Here is a 21,848-nt window from a genome sequence, read left to right as displayed (position 1 = left end):
CATCTGACATGCTGTAATTGTGCACTGAAATAAGGTTTAATTTAGCTTGAATGATCAGTTATTGACTCTTACGCCTTCCAAAAAAATAAAAAGAAACCCACCATATTTTTCCATCATTAGCCACAGAAACAAATCAAATGAAAGCCGTACTTTACAGTTGTGTGTCAAACCATCAAGAGCGACTTGTTTTTGGAACTCTGCCTTTCAATTAAATGGCTTCGGTATTTGCTTTTTACTGACTGGTTCAGCAGCCAAACTGTAAAGACTCAGTATCTACAGAAAACAACATGGAATAAAAATACTTCGTTATAAGCAACGTTTCCATTACAAATCAATATTCCTCTAATGTAAAAAAAAAAAATTCACAATTGTGGTGATTTGATTAAATATGCGATACAACTAAAATCACATAAGCTTGTTCACACAATAAGTCATGACAAAACACGCAGCAACATGATCCTCCTACCACTTCCTGTTGTCAGTAGCAACATCTGTGTCATGAATTGTGGGTGTAGTGGTGAGGCAGACGCAGGTAGACCCAGGTTGAGAGTTGAATGGTGGTTTAATGATGATGACACAGCTCAACAGTCCAGGGGACTCATGCATAAAAAAATGTGCGGCACCATATTTTACGCACAAATCGGTGTGTATAAAAATTAACTTTGCGTCAAAGTTTGCGTAAATATACGCACACATTTTCGCTGCCGTGAAAATGTGCGGCACCCACGCAAACTTTTTCTGTGAACAATATCAAGTTACAAAGCGTCAAAACTCACCTAAATACACTGAAAGCTGACTACATTCAGTGTTTTCTAGACCAAGAAGCATCAAACCCAATGTTTTTTTCATGATTTAATTTTTTTATTGCTTAAAAGTAAACGATGAACTGAACCGTATGTATCCCCAGACAATAAAGTAACACGAACACAAAAGAAAGAAAATAAAAATAAAAGGATGTGAAAACCTCACTCAAATGTAAATAGTACTTTTGCTCAGTTTTTGTCTCGTAAAGATGTAGCGCGTTGGTCTGTGCGCCGAAGTGCATGAAATGCATCTATGGGATTTCATTCTCACAAAAAAAAAACCCAACAAACAACAAACAAAAACAGCATTGGATCAGCAGATTAACTCCAAACAGGTTTGATTATTTTCAAGGTGATTAAGGTGTGTAGGTAATCACGTATGTACATAGCTTTGCAAAAATGTGCCGCGTAATGAGCGTTTTGGTTCTGATGGAAAACATCGCCAGTGGAAGTATTTAGAGGGAGCGATTCATCAGAGATATTATTTATCTTCTGTTAATGATGGTTTATTAGTGTTTAGATTAATCCAGACTGATCATCCTGGAGCTCTGAGCAAAACTTAAAGAAGGAGCCGTGCGGTACCAGTACAAGTACAGTACAGTACCAGTGCAACTGCAGTCATCGAGCCGTCTGCTTTGTGAATGCGCCTTTCTGGACAGAAAGTATCTTTATTCTGCAAATGTACAACTTCCCAGCCAGCATACCTATGTGGGCCCCATATGGGAAAGAAGAGGGCTGCCAAAATGGGCCCCAAGTGGGTTTGTCCGCGGGTTCCATGGTGGCCCCACATGGGTTTGCCCACGTAATTTAAATGGGTGCTGACTGGGTTTTGAGTGGGGCCCAGATGGATAACTTACGTGAGGCCCATCTGTGGCCCACTAGGGTCCTTTCGTGAATTTTTACCTGGGCCCCAACTGGGTCCAAAATGGGCTAGAATATGGGTACCAAGTGGGTTTGTCCGCGGGTTCCATGGTGGCCCCACATGGGTTTGCCCACGTAATTTAAATGGGTGCTGACTGGGTTTTGAGTGGGGCCCAGATGGATAACTTACGTGAGGCCCATCTGTGGCCCACTAGGGTCCTTTCGTGAATTTTTACCTGGGCCCCAACTGGATCCAAAATGGGCTAGAATATGGGTACCAAGTGGGTTTGTCCGCGGGTTCCATGGTGGCCCCACATGGGTTTGCCCACGTAATTTAAATGGGTGCTGACTGGGTTTTGAGTGGGGCCCAGATGGGTAACTCACGTGAGGCCCATCTGTGGCCCACTAGGGTCCTTTCGTGAATTTTTACCTGGGCCCCAACTGGGTCTAAACTGGGCTAGAATATGGGTACCAAGTGGGTTTGTCCGCGGGTTCCATGGTGGCCCCACATGGATTTGCCCACATAATTTAAATGGGTGCTGACTGGGTTTTGAGTGGGGCCCAGATGGGTAACTCACGTGAGGCCCATCTGTGGCCCACTAGGGTCCTTTCGTGAATTTTTACCTGGGCCCCAACTGGGTCTAAAATGGGCTAGAATATGGGTACCAAGTGGGTTTGTCCGCGGGTTCCATGGTGGCCCCACATGGGTTTGCCCACGTAATTTAAATGGGTGCTGACTGGGTTTTGAGTGGGCCCCAGATGTGTAACTTACATGAGGCCCATCTGTGGCCCACTTGGGACCTTTCATGAACTTTTACCTGGGCCCCAACTGGGTAAACGGGCAAATAGGGTACCAAGTGGGTTTGTCCGATTCCATGGTGGCCCACATGGTTGCCCACGTTTTAAATGGGTGCTGACTGGGCCAGTGGGTAAATTACATGAGGCCCATCTGTGACCCACTAGGGTGCTTCAGGAATATTTCCGGCCCAAATGGATGTAACTGGGCTAGCTGGGTAACAATTATTCCACATTTTCCATGAGCGCCCATATCCTGTAGCCCATATGGTTAACAGGCCCTGACTGAGTTTTCAGTGGGAGCCAATGCCTTTTCCTGTAGGAACAAGGTCTTTCTCACCTAACTGGAACTGAATTACATTAATAGATAATCAACAACCAAAGTACTAATGCTTTAGCAAAAACTTGCGTATAAGAAAAGATAAATATTATTTGTGTCAAGCTTTTATTTAGTAATTGAAGTATTGTCAGTTTTTTAAACTCTTCAATTATAAGAACTTATTAACACAGAGCAAATAAGCCACAACAAGAAATGCACTGGTAAAAACAACAAAAAACGACATTCATATGGCATGTGAAAATAACAGAAATTTAATATAACAAATGTGTAAACATATCTATATGTAATATAATTATACTAGTTATCTATCACTAGATATCTAGTATGTAATAATATTATATATATAGTATATCTAAGATATAATATATACAGTGCTGCTGAAAGTTTGTGAACTAGTTGAGTAGTTTAGATTTCTTTATTTTACCATGATTTTATTTCTCATTACCACTTTTTAAATACAGTATGAAAGTCAGGTTATGTCATCAATTCCATTCACCCTTTTGAGGAAAATGTGTGAGTTGAAAGCAAACTAACTAAAAAATGGAATCAGAGCATCTGCAAAAGTAAATGAACACAGCTGCACTGGTAAAGTCAACTAGGTAAAAGATCAGGTGAAACACATCAGAGTGCTCAAGTAATCAGTTAAAACAGACATAACAATGACATCCTTGGAAAGTTGGGCCACACTGGTTGAAAGGGAGAGGACCAAAGTGATTTGGTTGGTTGTGTCAAGGCATAAGAACAGATCGACAACGCTGAGAGGAAAGGAGACATCTGAGGAATCAGCAAGGTGGTGACAGCCCATCAGTCTGGGGAAAGCTACAAGAACATCACGAAGATTCCAGCTTCATCCATCCACTGTAAGACAAATCATTACAATGGAGGGCACTAGCATCACCGCAACCCTGTCCAGAAGTGGACAGCCACCAAAACTTCCACAAAGAACACCAGAATAATAATGCAGGTAAAGGCACCCAGCATCACCTCTAGAGAGCTGCAGACCTCTGTCAGCATCTGTGATAAATGTACATGCATCTCCAAGGCAAAATATCAATAGACATGGTATTCATGGAGAGCTTCTAGAAAGAAACCCTGCTCTCAAGAAAGACAAAGTTGTCCGTTTAAACTTTGCCAGAGAGCACTTGGACAAACCAGAGGCTTCTGGAAGTCCATTCTCTGGAGGATGAGTCCAAAATGTATTATTTGGCCAATCAAAATGCATGTTTGGAGAAAAGTCAACTCTGCATTTACAGAAAAGTACCTCCTCTACAGTGAAGCACGTAGTGGAAGTGTGAAATCTGGGCCTGCTTTTCTCCTCCTGACCTGGACCGACTCCATATATCCAGGAACCATCATTCCCAGAACTATCAACAAATTCTTGACCAAACTCCTGCCATCAGTCGGGAGTTGAAGCTGGATTACGGATTATGCAACAACAATGATCCAAACATCCAGCAAAAGGAATGGCTTAAGAGAAAGAAGATTTAAACTCTGGATATGCCCAGTCAACGTCCGGATCTCAATTCCATAGAAATGCTGTGGCAAGATCAAACGGCAGCATGTGCCAGATGTCCCTCCAACCTCTCTCAACTGACAGAGTTCTGCAAGGAGAACTGGACAAAAATCCCAAACAGCAGATGTGAGACAGTCATCTATAGTAACTGAAGATTTGGTTGAAGTAATGGCTGCAAAAGGACAAGCCACAAGTACTAACTGAAAGAGTCACGTACTTTGCACTTGGCAGGTTGTCCTTTTCACAGATAAAATACTTTGTTGAATAAATAATGAAAATATATTTTTTTCTTTGTGTTCCTTATTTGGAAGGTCCACATACATTTGAGCTTTGGATGTTCATTTCACATGATATAAATTTTTCTTTGGAAAACAATATCCATGTTTTGTCAAGCAGCACTGTATATATCTATATACTAGTTATTTTAAATAACTATATTAGTTATCTAGATAACTACATCTAGCTATATATATATATATATATATATATATATATATATATAATATATATAAACAATATACATCAACATACACACACCTATATAACTTTCACACTACGATTTTGTCAAACATTTTAATAACCTATATGCCACACTTGAAAGCTCTCACACATCATTGTAACTGTCCATCTTGGAGGACCTGCCCACCTGAGTCTGAGCTGGCTGCCTCCCTAGTCGCTCTAACTTTCCATTTCCACCTCTGTCCCGGCTCCAGTAACCCACTTCCAGAGTGCCTTTTCCGTATCTTTATGTGATTCCGAGGATGGATCCATTTCTTTTCAGTGCTCCTAAATAACAAGCAAAGGCAGAAATTGTATTAGTGTTTTACTTTTAGTACAATGTAACATTTATGAGATTTGCATCTTCCCCTTCACAGGGCAAAAATGCTTGCAGACATCTGCCAAAATCAGAGCACTCTTGAGTCAACATGTTATCATTTATACCTAAAGCGAAAAAATAACAACCAATCCAGATGATCGGCAGAGATCGGCCTCATGCGTGATCGGAATTGGAAGCAAAAAACCTGATCGGCGCATCTCTAGTACACACACTATATTCTTATTGTAAATTTAAAATATATTAATCTATATAAATCAACTACTGACATAAAGGTTCTATCATGTTTTGTATAGTTATTTTGTTAATACTGTTTGAAATGCAAACAATATTACCTTCAAATTGTCAGCAATCAAAAGTTCTTGACAACACAGTGAAAGAATACTATATGAATAAAACCAAAAATTGAAGTCTCAGTTTTAATCTTTAAAAAGAAAGAAAAGATTACTAAAAATAAACAAAAGGCCTATGACAACCAAAATAAATTAACAAATGTTTAAGAAAAAAAGTGAATATAAAAACTGATCTTTACCATACAAAACATCAGAGGCGCAGGTCCTGGAACTTGTTTCCCATGTCGGCCAAAAAGGTTGAACTGGAATGCCAATTCAGGGGACATGAGGAATCGCACAGCTCGTTTTACTGCATCATCTATACCCTCCTCCAATTTCTGCAACCATGGCAACCTTAAGTATAATGACAATTACAAGACAACATTTTAAAATCGATTTGTTATTGTTTCACACATATATCTTATATGCTTACTTTTATACATGTACAAAATATTAATATGTTATATATATTAAATGTTATCAATTTAAGTCACAATAAATTTTGAAGGATTAGGAGGAAAAAGTAAAGCAAAGAAACCAAATGGGTAAAATAACAGAGCAGCTCAAATGACAACTAGGGAGACAGAAGATCTAGAGTTGTGTGTTACGTAAGTCCCTGTTCCACATTACCTTCTACGTCATTTTTCTGGAATATCATCCGTTTGAAGATCCGATGTTGCTTCTGCCCTTGCAAGCCTTTGTCGGTTCTCCATAGTACTCTTTAGAAAATAATTTTAAAAAAGTATTAAAACACTGGTAAATCTAACGCTCCATTTTCATTGACCAAACAAATGGCTAGTTGAGACCTAAACACCAGACTTAATGCTTGTCATGCAGTTTGCTTTTTTCAGTCAAACTATGACAGAATAAAACGCTTTAAAATATCACTTGCACAATAAAACAAACATGATTTTAAAATATTTACTACAATGCCTTCATTCCATTTACAAAAAAGCTTTTAAGCCAAATATACTGAAACCACATGGGCCCCATTTCTGTCCCATTCCCAGTTAGCCTACAATAATGCTGAATAGAGTCTATACATTTAGCCCAATGGGCTGACAATATGGGTCCCATTTTAGGTTAAACATATGGGCCTCATGTAGTTAGCCCAGACAAAACCCATGCCCATTCATCATTACCCATAGCCCACAACACGATTCAATGCAGTTTCATTTTTTAAAAATGCACCTATGCAGCCAAGCCAGCGTGCATGGGATCCAGCCATGCATGCTGGATTAACTGATAAAGATTATTAAAACCCATGTACACAGAATGAAAGCAAAGAGTACTCTTTATAAATAATGTAAGTGGTTTTATCGTGTCAAGATACTTTAAAAGTAAAGCAACCTCTGCTAGCAACGTAGATTCATTAGTGAACTGATTTTATTCTGCCGCGTTGGCGCTCAAATTTACTGGTGGAAGCAGCAAACAAGATGGCGCCGCAGCGTATTTGAAAATGATGTGACCCAGAACAGTTTGAAACGCTCTGCATCCAAATATTCTTACCTTAATGATGGCAGATGACTTATTGCGTGTGTGTTAACAATATCAAAAATAATTATCACCTAAAAGCAAAAAAAAAAAAAAAAAAAGAAACAACTAATTAGGTCTCTTTTGGGGTACTCCGGTCAACCATTACGAGCAACATATTTTTTAACTAGCGATTTAAAATCTCTCCCTAAAATTTGATACTATATAGACAAAACAGACAGAAGTGTACTTACAGATTATTTAGTAGAACGCCAGCAAACCTGCAGACTCCACGCCAACGGACTGATGATTTTGAAACCGCATATCCATCCGCAGTTAACAATTGTACGTTTCCAAGAAACAAAGATTAATTTTGAGAGTGCTACAATGGTTTAACAATTGTAAAACCGATGTAGCACTCACGAACGTTCTCAATTAAAATAAATAAATATAGTCGTCCGTCCTTATTAAATGTGGTTTGGAACTATTTTCTTTAGTGGATGTGTAAAGTGCCTACTTCAATTCACCAACCTTTATTGGCAACGGTGCCAGAGAAAAATGAACAAAAAGGTAAAAAAGATTATTGAAAAAAGATATAAAATAATCATTAAAGAAATGTTACGTTTTTTTATTTTATTTATGCTGACAACTTGGAAAATGTTTACAGATGAAAAAACAGATGCTCATAATTTTAATGTTGTCTTTCTCAATTGATGAGCTTTCTTTTATTTATTTTCTAAACATTTATTTATTTTGTAATATTTTTCATGATGGTCTGATCTGAACTATTTCTCCAAATAAGAATTAAGTCCTGCTGTGAAAAAGCTGCAATAAACACTTTGGATGTCTGAACATCCAATTGATAATAAAATTAAATTAAATTACATTAAATTTAAAAAAGAAGCAAGGACCAAAGTCCACTCTGAACCATGATCTATTTTGAGTGAGCAGCAGAAGATTATGCACATTTAAAACAGATAATGTCACAAAAACATTATAACACATCTGGACTGTTCTAGTGTAAAATAATAAAAAGAAAAATGTTAGGAGTTCAAAGTGTAGCTTGAACAATACTGAACTGGTTTAAAAAATAAAGCATTGAAGCATATTTTGGTCTTCTGGAAGCCTAGTGTCATGTCGGTGTTAGTAAATGAGCCAGACACAGAAATCATGGAGTGAGCATGTTTTAGGTTCAAATACAATACCTCTTTATGACCACCAAGACGAAGTCACCATCCAAGGAGAGCTTTTCATTTTGTAGAAAGAAAAGCTGTACCTTTTATCAACTCCAATACAGGCCAGCTGAGTAACAATTTCCTTAACTAAAGGCCATCAATCTGACATCTCGGGTAATTTTTTTCAAAGTGTTTATAATCTTGCTCTTGCAGCTTTTGTTTTTGATATATAGTGAAAAGATTGTAAGTGACAGGGTAACCACAATGTCTAATATGATTTTAAAAATTTATTCCCATTACCCCACATAATAAAGGACCAGGGTCTACTTTTTCCTGTCCAGGTCCAACTCATATAAAAATGGCCCATGGTTATCTCATGTGGGTTCAATGCGGTCAGCCCACATGGGCTTCCCATGTTGGGCCCATGATGCTGAAACTATACGGGCCCCACATAGTGTTGCCCATTTCCAGCCCATCCCCAGTTAGCCCACATAAAAAAGGAATGGGGCCTACATACCCATGCCCAGGTCCAACCCATGTACGGTCAGCCCATACTTATCTCATGTGGGTTCAATGCGGTCAGCCCACATGGGCTTCCCATGTTGGGCCCATGATACTGAAACTATATGGGCCCCACATAGTGTTGCCCATTTCTGTCCCATTCACAGTTAGCCCACATAAAAAAGGAATGGGGCCTACATACCCATGCCCAGGTCCAACCCATGTACGGTCAGCCCATACTTATCTCATGTGGGTTCAATGCGGTCAGCCCACATGGGCTTCCCATGTTGGACCCATGATACTGAAACTACATGGGCCCCAAATAGTCTTGCCCATTTCTGTCTCATCCCCAGTTAGCCCACACAAAAAAGGAATGGGGCCTACATACCCATGCCAAGGTCCAACCCATGTACGGTCAGCCCATGCTTATCTCATGTGGGTTCAATGCAGTCAGCCCATGTGGGCTTCCCATGTGGGGCCCATGATTTTTAAACTACATGGGCCCCTCATAGTGTTTCCCATTTCTGCCCCATTCACAGTTAGCCCACATAAAAAAGGAATGGGGCCTACATACCCATGCCCAGGTCCAACCCATGTACGGTCAGCCCATACTTATCTCATGTGGGTTCAATGTGGTCAGCCCACATGGGCTTCCCATGTGGGGCCCATGATATTGGAACCACATGGGCCACACATAGTGTTTCCCATTTCTAACCCATTCACAGTTAGCCCACATAAAAAAGGAATGGGACCTACATACCCATGCCCAGGTCCAACCCATGTACGGTCAGCCTATGCTTATCTCATGTGGGTTCAATGCGGTTAGCCCACATGGGCAACCCATGTTGGACCCATGATGCTGAAACTATATGGGGCCCCAAACAATGTTGCCCATCTCTGTTCCATCCCCAGTTAGCCCACATAAAAAAGGAATGGGGCCTACATACCCATGCCAAGGTCCAACCCATGTATGGTCAGCCCATGCTTATCTCATGTGGGTTCAATGAGATTAGCCCATGTGGGCTTCCCATGTGGGGCCCATGATACTAGAAGAACATGGGCGCCACATAGTGTTTCCCATTTCTGCCCCATTCACAGTTAGCCCACATAAAAAAGGAATGGGGCCTACATACCCATGCCCAGGTCCAACCCATGTACGGTCAGCCCATGCTTATCTCATGTGGGTTCAATGCGGTTAGCCCATGTGGGCTTCCCATGTGGGGTCCATGATACTGGGACCACATGGGCCCCACATTGTGTTTCCCATTTCTGTCGCACCCCCAGTTAGCCCACATAAAAAAAGAATGAGGCCTACATACCCATGCCCAGGTCCAACCCATGTATGGTAAGCCCATGCTTATCTCATGTGGGTTCAATGCAGTCAGCCCATGTGGGCTTCCCATGTGGGGCCCATGATACTGGAACCACATGGGCCCCACATAGTGTTGCCCATTTCTGCCCCATTCACAGTTAGCCCACATAAAAAAGGAATGTTGCTTACATACCCATGCCCAGGTCCAACCCATGTACGGTCAGCCCATACTTATCTCATGTGGGTTCAATGCAGTCAGCCCATGTCGGCTTCCCATGTGGGGCCCATGATACTGGAACCACATGGGCCCCACATAGTCTTTCCCATTTCTGCCCCATTCACAGTTAGCCCACATAAAAAAGGAATGGGGCCTACATACCCATGCCCAGGTCCAACCCATGTACGGTCAGCCTATGCTTATCTCATGTGGGTTCAATGCGGTTAGCCCATGTGGGCTTCCCATGTGGGGTCCATGATACTGGAACCACATGGGCCCCACATAGTGTTTCCCATTTCTGCCCCATTCACAGTTAGCCCACATAAAAAAGGAATGGGGCCTACATACCCATGCCCAGGTCCAACCCATGTACGGTCAGCCCATGCTTATCTCATGTGGGTTCAATGCGGTTAGCCCATGTGGGCTTCCCATGTGGGGTCCATGATACTGGGACCACATGGGCCCCACATAGTGTTTCCCATTTCTGCCCCATTCACAGTTAGCCCACATAAAAAAGGAATGGGGCCTACATACCCATGCCCAGGTCCAACCCATGTACGGTCAGCCCATGCTTATCTCATGTGGGTTCAATGCAGTCAGCCCACATGGGCTTCCCATGTGGGGCCAATGATACTGGAACCACATGGGCCCCACATAGTCTTTCCCATTTCTGCCCCATTCACAGTTAGCCCACATAAAAAAGGAATGGGGCCTACATACCCATGCCCAGGTCCAACCCATGTATGGTAAGCCCATGCTTATCTCATGTGGGTTCAATGCGGTTAGCCCATGTGGGCTTCCCATGTGGGGTCCATGATACTGGGACCACATGGGCCCCACATAGTGTTTCCCATTTCTGCCCCATTCACAGTTAGCCCACATAAAAAAGGAATGGGGCCTACATACCCATGCCCAGGTCCAACCCATGTACGGTCAGCCCATGCTTATCTCATGTGGGTTCAATGCGGTTAGCCCATGTGGGCTTCCCATGTGGGGTCCATGATACTGCGACCATATGGTCCCCACATAGTGTTTCCCATTTCTGCCCCATTCACAGTTAGCCCACATAAAAAAGGAATGGGGCCTACATACCCATGCCCAGGTCCAACCCATGTACGGTCAGCCCATGCTTATCTCATGTGGGTTCAATGCAGTCAGCCCACATGGGCTTCCCATGTGGGGCCAATGATACTGGAACCACATGGGCCCCACATAGTGTTTCCCATTACTGCCCCATTCACAGTTAGCCCACATTATTGCTGAATGGGGCCCATACATTTAGCCCACATGGGTAAGCCCATGTGGGTCCCATTTTAGGTTACCATATCGGTCCCATACAGTTAGCCCAGATAAAACCCATGCCCACTCCTAACCCATGTAGCCCACATTAAACCCAAGTGGGGCCCACCCATGCATGCTGGCTGGGTTATGCACATGATTCTGCTATTTAGAATAAACATCCACATTCCCCTCTCACTGACTCTCTGATACGCTGCCCGTCTTTAAATCCCAGCTGAACGCCCTGTTGTTCAAACGGGCATTTTCACAATCTCTTTATTTATTTATTTATTTTATTTGGATTTTCTTTTTTTTCTTTTAAATGTATTATTTTACTTTTTGTGAGGTGACCTTATGTGTCCTGAAAACACCTTTTAAATAAAATATATTATTATTATAATAAATACTCATACTGTTACAAACAAGCACTCTGCCATGGTTACTGCTTCACGTGGTGGCAGACTTCTGGGTATTTATACTAATTTACATATTTGTTTATGGGTGGCGACAGATCGGACCAGCAGCTGCGCTCTATTTCCCGTAAATTAGGATTTATAAAGGAAAGGTGCTCACTCAGCCACGTGCGTGCGCATGGCTTTTTGCATCCCTTTTTTTTGTGCGCCGCACATTTCTAATTTTTTTCCGTACGCCAAGTTTTAGTGTGGAAACTGCGCATTCTTTTATGCATGAGGCCCCAGATGAGCAGGCAGAACAGTGAAAGGAAGCTAGGCTAATCACTGGTAGCAACTAAACATGAACATGACTGAATACAAAAGCTGAACCGACACAGGACTTTACAGTTCGACTGTGACGACTGGAGTATGACGCTAGACACACGACAATACGACATGGTAGACAAGGATCCGACAACAACAGGTGGGTTTAAATACACAGAGGGCAATCAAGGGAAAAGACACACCTGGGAAACAATCAAGGGGAAAGGGACAGGACACCACAGACACTCACAAAACCCAAAAACACAGAAGAAACTCAAATCACAACAATCCGATTGTTGATCACATGGTTAAAATAGTTTCCATCGATGTTTTTCTTACATACATTAATTTCAGTAAGGCCACAAAACCATCTCATCCTAGCATGAAAACTTTATCAATAAACATGACTATGTTTCAAAATCGCCGTGTTTCAATTTTGCAAATTTGTTTTTGTAATTCCAATTTGAGCAATTCTGACTACCAGGAAAAAAAAAATATTGTCCAATCACCTTTTTTTTTATCCCACAATCTTTGTAAGGTAATTAGAATACTGAAAACTTTTTTTTGGGAAAAAAAGTTTTATTTTTGAAATATGATGTGTCCACTACAGTGGATATCGGAACCCCATACATTTGAAATTGAACCTTGATGGCAACCAGTTTGTCCCAAAGAAAATATCCAAACATCAACATAAGAATGAATTTCACATTGACAAAACTGAGCACTGTTGCCTAGCAAGAAGGTTCTGGGAGGATGGATGGATGGATGGATAGATGGATGGGTTAGTTTGAGGATGGATGGATGGATGAGTGGGTGGATGGATGGATGGATGGATGGATGGATGGATGGATGGATGGATGGATGGATGGATGGATGGATGGATGGATACAGAAAAAACAAAAATAATTTCAAATGTCTACTACAGAGGACAATTTTTCAACTTTTAAATACTACAATAAAATACAGTCAAAATAATTTATAGAATGTTTTAATATGCTGCTAAGAGACTTATTTAGAATATGCCAACAAAATTTTAAACCAAAATTTGCACAATAAAAAGTTTTATGCACTTTGTCTCTCCCCATAAAATGTGCTTCCACTGATGAACGTCATTTTTATGAATGAGAAAAAGGAAGGTACAAAAGTCCCACCCCTTCACATGTGGTATCATTGAAAAGCCCTAATTGTCCTCTGTAGATGCCAAAAGGAATTAATTCAGTAGAATGCAGGGGGTGGGAGATATTCAAGTTTAGAAATGTCCTCTACAGAGGACAAAAATGAACAACTGGTAGTCAGGAGGATATAGTGAATGGAAACACAGCTATACACTGAGAAAAAATCATGTAATCCAGCTCAAAAACATTTTATTTAGTTTGTTACAAGTACTCGAATAATATTTATCTAAATAAATATATTAAGTTTATTAGGTTGCCATGTTAAACAAATGTAAATAAAGTAAGTCTAACAAGCTCAATTTGATTACATGTAACAAACTCAGTTGTTTTAAGTTGGAGCTCCATTTTCTTTTTTTGAGTGAAAATATCAAATGGGTAGTTTTATGAATTTTGCCACAACCAGCCATTTTAGGACAATCGTGATCTTGATATGGCCCAAAATGAAAAGGAGTTTCACACATTTATGTAACACAAACAAACTTACAGAATTTCTTTGTTTTCCTAACCATACATGGTGCACTATATAAAAAGCACCCTTTGCTCAGTGTTACGATGCATCTTTTTCTTTAGCAACGCCATAAATTGAACCATTAATGCATTTATTGTTTATTGTGTATTTTTTTGTTTTTCCTTCTTATAGAAAGCATTTGTACGAGACAATGCGTGGTGTTGAAGTAGTTGGTGACTCGATATTACTCGATATTATCCTCTATTGCCTCAAAAAAAATGTAAAAGTATTATTGCTGGAACAGTATCGTGTTGTTTTTTATTTCCTTCCTGTTTTCTCAAACCTCAGCTGACTGCAGCAGATGTCCATTTATGCCAAGATAAAATATCTTCGCTAGTTACCATTAAATGATCAGCTGCACTTGCCTTTATGCAACTGGAACCAAACATGAAGCAGCATTCAGTTTCTCTGCACCACAAATCTGGAACAAACTTCCATAAAACTGCAAAACTGCAGAAACACTGAGTTCCTTTAAACCAAGGCTAAACCCCCACCTGTTTACAGGTGCCTTTGATTATAACCAAAAAAATGATCAATATCAATGTTCTTAGGTTTATGTTTAGTAGATGATTATAATGATGGCATTTTACTAAATGTAATATTTGTTTCATATTTAGTTACTGTATTATGTTTTTATGTTGTAAGGCACTTTGAAAGCCTTGTTGCTGAACTGTGCTGTACAAATAAACTTGACCTGACTTTAGATCTTTAGATCTATGTGACTGGTTTGAACCTAATTGGATCCTGTGTAATTGGACATAAATTGGATCAGTTTGTCTAACAAATTGCTTTGTGTGACATCTGTTGTAAAATGGCCAGCATGCAAATAAATTAAACTGATTTCAGAGTCTTAATAATTTCTACACTTAGTGAAACTAAGAGGAGGCGAAACGCGGGAAGCCAACTAGGGACACAAGCATGGGGCAAATGCTGCTGATCATCTGGTGAAATGACACTGAGCTTTATCAATCACCACGCACACCACAGATATAAATACTTTTTCATAATTTCGGTGGAGAAAAAAATAACATGTTTGGTTGAAAAATAAAAAATCTGAACTGGAGGTGTTAGTAAATGTGTATATGTTTAAGTTTGTGAAGCAAGAGTCTTGCATTCGTGTGTAATTGTGTGTGTCAGTTTATAAGATGATTTTAATTTTTTCTTTAAGACGTTTTTTTTTCCTCAGTGCCACTCAGCACTGTGGAAGCGAGAGGCAAACTGTGGAGGAAGGGAGCTTGTCAGAGCTGTCTCACTGGGTGATGTTAATATGGCAATGCTAAGCTGTCACAGGACTTAAGCAGCTTACAAAGTACAGGGAAATAAACTTGATGATTCCACAGCAGTTTGCAAGACTTTTTAAATCCTAAAGAGTTTAAATGCACATCCCACCTCATGCTGGCCATGGGAGAACTTGACTGATGAAAAAATAAATAAATTATGCGCTTTAATGCTATACACAGTTTCATAATGCTGGATATCAAAGTAAAAAAAATGGTTAGGTTCTGTGCTCCCATACATAATGTGTTCCCTTCTATTCCAACTATCGAAGGGGTTTCCACCAGAAACTTTGCATCAAGGGATCTATGAAGTGTGCATTACTCCTGTTTTCTTTTCAAAGTAAAGGGTTTTAAGCATGGAAATCAAGCAAATATGTTTTTGGTAAATTGCTGAAAAAAAATCCATAATCAGATTGGGTATATGTGCTTCTGCACTCTTTTCTTCGGAAAGTGTCTGTCAGCATGTCAACCTAACTATAGATGCGTTTCCATTAACCATAAGATTGCTAAATTGGAAGTATGAAAATAAATTTGCTTTATAGGAAACACGGCAATTAAAAAAAAAGAAACTCATGTTTGTTGCTAACAGGTTTTTGCACTAGATTGAGGTGATTTCTCACCGTATTGAAGTTTGACTATTTTGGAAAACTGCCAATGTAAACACTTTTCTAGCATCACACAAGCCGCACTAGTTTGCATACAGCAAGCAATGTACTTTTCTGTAGACACTGGCCTCTTTGGACAATGAGCTGCTGGCTCCACCAGAGGTCTTGCAGCATTGTACAGTTCATCAAACGTTGACTTTGAACACATAATGCTCTACCGTAAAATCACTGACTATAATTTGCCAAAAACGCTGTATAAGTAGCCACTTAAAAATATAAGGGGCTTGTTGCTCCAAAGCTCTGATGGCTGATAGATGAGCGCCATCTGAAAAATAAACATCTTAAGTGTTTATTTTTCTTGATCAAGCGTGATTTTAATTGCATGTCTTAATGTAATGGAAACAAGGCAATGTGCAATTTAAAAATGTTTTGTACACATTTGTAATGGAAACGCAGCTAGTGTGACTTAACATTTCATGACTCTGCCCTACAAATGTTCCAGTCTATCTGTTGTCCACAGCTCCCTTCAGGTCACTCCACAAATATTGGCATGACCTTTCCAAAATAGGAATATTGTTCAGGTGAATTTATGCTTTGCTGCATATGGAAGTATGCTTGTACTCACTGATCATAATTTCATCCACCTTGTCTAAAATGTCAGTTCAAAATAACCCCATAGAATGTCGCTGGCAGCATCTTGTACCTTTGTAGGCATATTGTTCTTTGCTTTGTTTTAGTTCTGGAATAGTGAGCTAAATACTTAAACTTGGTTTTATTCAACTATGACTCAATATCCTACAATGTTTTGTGATATTTTAGCTCTAGCTGAGGGATTCAAATGAGAAAAAATAAATAAAATCTCACTGCAAATTGCCAAACGCATCATGGAGAACCATTGTAGTGACGATGTGCTAAAGGGGGCATGTCGGAAATGGAAGGAGGTTCTTAAAGATGGAGGCCAATTTCAAACTGTCAGATTACAAGTAAATTTTCTTAAAGTTGGGTTTGATATATACAGCATTTTCTTAACTGAAGTTGCCATAGGGATATAAAATACATAAAACCAACCGTTAAGACATATTCTATTTGACTAACAAATCAGTCTATGTGATAATTCTTTAATGCATTGCAATCAGTAAGAACTGCTCATCAAATCTTCATAAACAAGCCCCTTTGCTTCTAACCAACCAGTAAATATCCTTCAGCAAGCAACTTGTGCCAAGTCACAAGTTTCCCTCAGCCCATATCAGATCAGGTGGCATGGCAGGGATTCTTACTGACTGCTATTAAAACAATCCATCACTAAAATGGCCCTCACAGCTCTCGTGAAATGCAATTCCAAATGTTGGACGCTGCATGGAGAGCACTATATGTCCATCATCGTTCGGTGATCCAGTGTCATTTTGGCCAGTAGAAGCTCATGTTTTATTGTTTAGGAGAGATGGTTTTATGGATTTTCTGTCAGTTTGTTGGATATCAGCTGTGACCCGCAGACCAACCCTTGTCAGAACCAGGGTCCCGTGGTAGCGGCAGAGGTCCTCCGCCGACAGTCCTAGTGAATATTCCCCGCCCTCCCGGTCCGCGCCCCTCAATCACCAACCATCTGCCATCAATAGCACCATAATTTGACCCAATTTTTTTTTTTCTTGTAATAATAATACCTCCAATAGCAGCCTTAATCCCAACATGTGGTAATGCTCAATTACAGTCTTTAGGAGGACAGGATCAGCAGCAAGGACTGCAGCGTGCAGGGGAGGTGGAGAAGCAGGTGGATGGTGGAAGGAGTTGAACTGAGGAGAGAACAGGAGAGGAAAGGGATAAGGGGGAGGAGAGACTGCATTTTATTGCCATGAAAGGCTGCAGATGAAGAGACAAGCAGAGCAGCAGTGGATATATCCCAAATAGCCTGTCACCAGCCGACAGCGCACTGGAGCGTGTAGAGCACAGACTGGGTTGAACCGGGCCGGGGAGAGAGGGAGCAGGTTGTCTGGAGGGTCTGCAGGAGATGTTAAGGGTTGGTCAATTTGACTCTGGCATAAACAGGAGATTGGAGAAAAACACATCGGATGATGGAGACAGGGGACAGGACGGCCTGGGTCATGATTACAAGCCTGGCTCATAAACATTTTTCTCTGACTGTGACAGAGGGACTCTGGCTGATGGGAAGAAAGAGAAGAAGTGGATAAAAAAAAGAATGAGGGAGTCGAACAGCTAGAAATTTTGGGAAAAAAAGTTGAGCTTTGAAATAAGGCACGGGGCTTACGGCCCGTCACTGCTGCGTAAGATATCCGGGCCAGAATAAACATCCCTCTTCCTTATCCGTTTAGCTGTGGATGTTGATTGAGGGTGCTGGCAGTCAGACGAACTGCAATCAACTTCCCATCACAACAGCAGCCATCTTACACAGTGACACTGCCAGCCATGCGAGGGCTCCTGCAGCCAAATGTCAAATGTGCATTTGCAAACCAGATTATATTTACACAGTCGATGTTCACAGTGTTTCTGTAGGCAGAACACGTTTGCAAACTTTTAAACAGTAAACATCGATGGTATATGAGAGTAGTCATCACACTGTTCAATTTGACTTTGAAGCTGCAGTATGTAACTTTTATTAAAAAATGAATAATTTTCAAATATTTGTTAAAATGATAAGCATATTTGGAGAGTGTGATATGACAGTGAGACATGACAGATCATTTGTGAAAAAAAAAAATCGCACTCCTCTACCTTCTCCCTCTACTAATTAGAGAAATACAGCAGTCAGTCAGAAGCAACCAATCTGAGGCAGGAGGAGGGTCTTAGCACTGTCAATCACCAATGCGCTCACTCCTTTCTGCTTGCTCTTGGCTAAGCTACAACTGATTCATCATAACATAGCCTGCCACAAATGCTAAGGCTAGTTAGCAAAGTCACCAACGACGGCAGATAAAGGGTTTTCCTGTAATGGTAAGTTGTTTTTCCACCATTAGCACATTGAGCAGGAGGTTGACTGACTGCACAAAACCCTCTTATTGACTCTGAGGGGGAATGGGTTTTTTGCATTAGACAACATTGACATTCAGATCTTATCGTTTAGTGGAGGAGTGGCGGAAAGATGTTGCCCATGTCGCTCATATCAGAAGCTGCCACTAAATAAAAAAATGCAACATAAAGGTGAAAAATAATTTGTTACAAAAATATCAACATACACATACTTGGAAGAACTAGCACTTAAGGAGATGAAAAAGTTACTTTTCCTTGATATAACAAGCAAGGTATCATCCTTGGCACTGGCAGCGCCGCCTCAGTTGAAAAGAGGAATATGCAATTCAAAAAGTCCAGCTTGTCATCATACAAACTGTATGGTGAAAATAAAGCTCAGTCCACAACTGTACCAATCTGCTGAACTATTTGGTGTGAAAAGAACCTTGGTGATGCTATTCAAAACAGTCAAAACCAAGAACAGAACAGTCTCCTGAACATTCTACATGATAGTTTAAATAAACTGTAATGTTTCACAACTGAAACGTCCATGATAAAAAGCAGTAGTAGTTGTTTCAATCAGGGCCAGTGGCTACACCACATTCTGCTCAGTGAATAAGCACGCAGCTTTTCCTCCACAACATTGTGCCAAAGCCTAGCATACCAGCTAATCATTGCATGTTGCTAACGTGTTGCTATTGAACACCCCTATTCCAGGATTTTTGAACAACTTTAAGACTCTGACCAATGACTTTTCCTATAAAACCAGGTGTTCTCTGTGATTGTTTTAAAGTGTTCTATATTAATCTATATAGAATGCAACACCATCACAGATAAAATGCACAGCAACTCTGACAAATTAAAAGTGTTGAATTCTGTTAAATAATAATATGCACAACCTAGCAACCTGCTGTGTCCTAGAGTCCGTCTGTTTCTATCAGTGAGGACTCATGAGGGATACAAAAATGCCTGAGAATGAGCAGACTCCTCCCAACACACACATTTTTTCCCTCCACTTTTCTGTCCAACATCCTCCAGAGGGAACCTTCATGTTCTCTTGTCAGGTTCTGTTCCACTGATTTACCCATTGTTCCAACACAGTCCTAATATCCCGGCCAAAATACACATACAAGCAGTCACTGGTCAACAAAGCCGTGGCTAGCAATGCATGAAGTGAAAAAAGAAAACAAGTGGAGCTTCTCTCCTCTTCCTCTCTTCCACCTGCGACACCAGTCAAACAGCACAACGCCTGATGAGACTGATAAAGTGTCTGGACCAGCAAACAGCCGAGCCCACTGATCTGCAGTAGTTTCAGCAATGTGGAGTGGGAATGTAACCTTCTAAACACTGCTGAACACTGCAAATGGAAAAAAAGGTTACACACCTACTGGTGGCTTGAGTGTATTCTCTTGAGTGAAGAGTAATGTGTTGTACACAGATTGGTTTAATACTTAAGTGTCATAGCAAACTTGACTTGACTTGCTGTTTTAAGCAGCCAATCAGAATGCAGGGTCTCTATAAAGGCAGTGCTAACCCCGCCCACTGACTTTGATGTTCGAAGTCGACAGTTTAAAGGTATTCGTGATGTGCTTCAGCACAGAAACATGACATTTCTTAAATCATGAAATAAATTGATCTAGTTTTTAAAAGGAAATCGATACATTTAACTGAAGCACATATAATTAATACGATATTTAATGCATTTGTGTTTATTTACAGTTTTAACAAATTAATGACATTTTAATAATTAATGTTATTTATTTACTGTAATTTGGCACTCTTCTCTCTCCATAGAACCAGTGATGTTAAACAGTCTTATAGAAATCCTTACATAGCCTAAATTACATCCAGTAATCGTCTGACATCATAAGCCTATCTTGGCAGGCAGTAACACTGTAGTATTTTTGCAGTACAAAAATGTATTTTGCTCAACCCTATAGTAAATCATCTTACACTTTTACTGAAGAAACAACTGTTTACATGCACAACCCAATGCATGATCAATGACCTTAGGGAGGGTCATGGAGAGAGGTTGATAGGTTGCGCAGTAATTAATAATAAATAACTGACCCCACACAGGGAGAGGTCAGGCAGACTCACAGTGGTGATGCCCTGGCCCGGCAGCTTGCTCTTTCCCCTCATAACATCCAAACATTAACACAGCTTAAAAAGCCAACAACAATTTCTGTCACTGCTTTGCTCACACAGAAGGAACACAGAAGCAGATTACTGAGGATGAGAAAAACTAGGGATGCACCGATCTCTGATATCTAAGGTTTAGCATCGGCTGATATGGATCTGATACAGAGAAACTTTTGACTTGATACGTTTTGTTTCTTAAAAGCACAAACATAGATGTATTGAATTACATATTTATTTATTTGATAACTCTGCACCACACCTTCACAAGCTTGGTCACACATGTAAATACATACAACACAGCTTTAATTTGTTCAGTCAGCTCAATTGAGTACAACAGCCAATTTAAAAATAAATAAATAATCTGACAAAAAACAATAGGTTGAGTAAAAAAAAACATTCTCTCAAACAATTCAGAAAATGTAACTAGGAAATTTACATCATACTGTAAATAAATTATATGTACTGTATTTTCCGCACTATAAGGCGCACCTTCAAAGAATGGCCTATTTTAAAACTTCTTTTATTTATAAGGCGCATAGAATACACTTCAGTTTGGGTTGCCAATTTGTGCCGTACTCTATTATTACACATCCACATTTGTAAAGAAGTGTTCCGCAGAGTACAAGGCTGACTGGGGCAGCCCCCGAGTAGGCTGCCCCAGTCATTGTTTCACTCACGGTGTTGGTGTTGTGATATTGTGCCCACCTGCATTCTGGGTAACACAGACCAACCGACACGCTGCCGCTGCAGTCTCTGTCTCTCTTCCCCTGTCCCCCGGCTTTAAATGTATTATCAAACTTTATGCACCGCGCACTTCTTCTACGGGGAAAATGAAGTCGGCGGCTGCTTACCATAGTTGCTAGACCTGTTGTGGCTCAATATTGGTCCATATATAAGGCGCACTGTCGGCTTTTGAGGAAATTGAAGGTTTTTAGATGCGCCTTATAATGCGGAAAATACAGTATTAATAATGTAGCTCGGACCACAAAGCACAGAACTAGTTAGATTTGCCCTTATGGATTGGGCAAA

At 40.4% G+C, this 21,848-nt stretch overlaps 1 protein-coding gene and 1 long non-coding RNA gene across 12 annotated transcripts in view; both read right to left on the bottom strand.

The window, feature by feature from the left end:
* The window catches only part of robo2 (roundabout, axon guidance receptor, homolog 2 (Drosophila)), a 525,042-nt gene that overhangs the window by 392,139 nt on the left and 111,055 nt on the right, over nt 1–21,848 (bottom strand). The window lies entirely within an intron of this gene.
* On the bottom strand, nt 5,015–6,183 carry LOC145554720 (uncharacterized). Its single transcript, XR_014090706.1, has 3 exons — nt 6,110–6,183; nt 5,680–5,833; nt 5,015–5,098 (listed from the first exon to the last, which is right to left on the bottom strand). It is a non-coding gene; the product is annotated as an uncharacterized LOC145554720 (long non-coding RNA).

Source organism: Poecilia reticulata, chromosome 13, assembly GCF_904066995.2.
Source record: "Poecilia reticulata chromosome 13, P_reticulata-male-v2, whole genome shotgun sequence".
In the NCBI taxonomy this organism is placed as follows: domain Eukaryota; kingdom Metazoa; phylum Chordata; class Actinopteri; order Cyprinodontiformes; family Poeciliidae; genus Poecilia; species Poecilia reticulata.
Note: the sequence above shows the minus strand (reverse complement) of the source record. Positions and strands in the feature narration are given on the sequence as shown.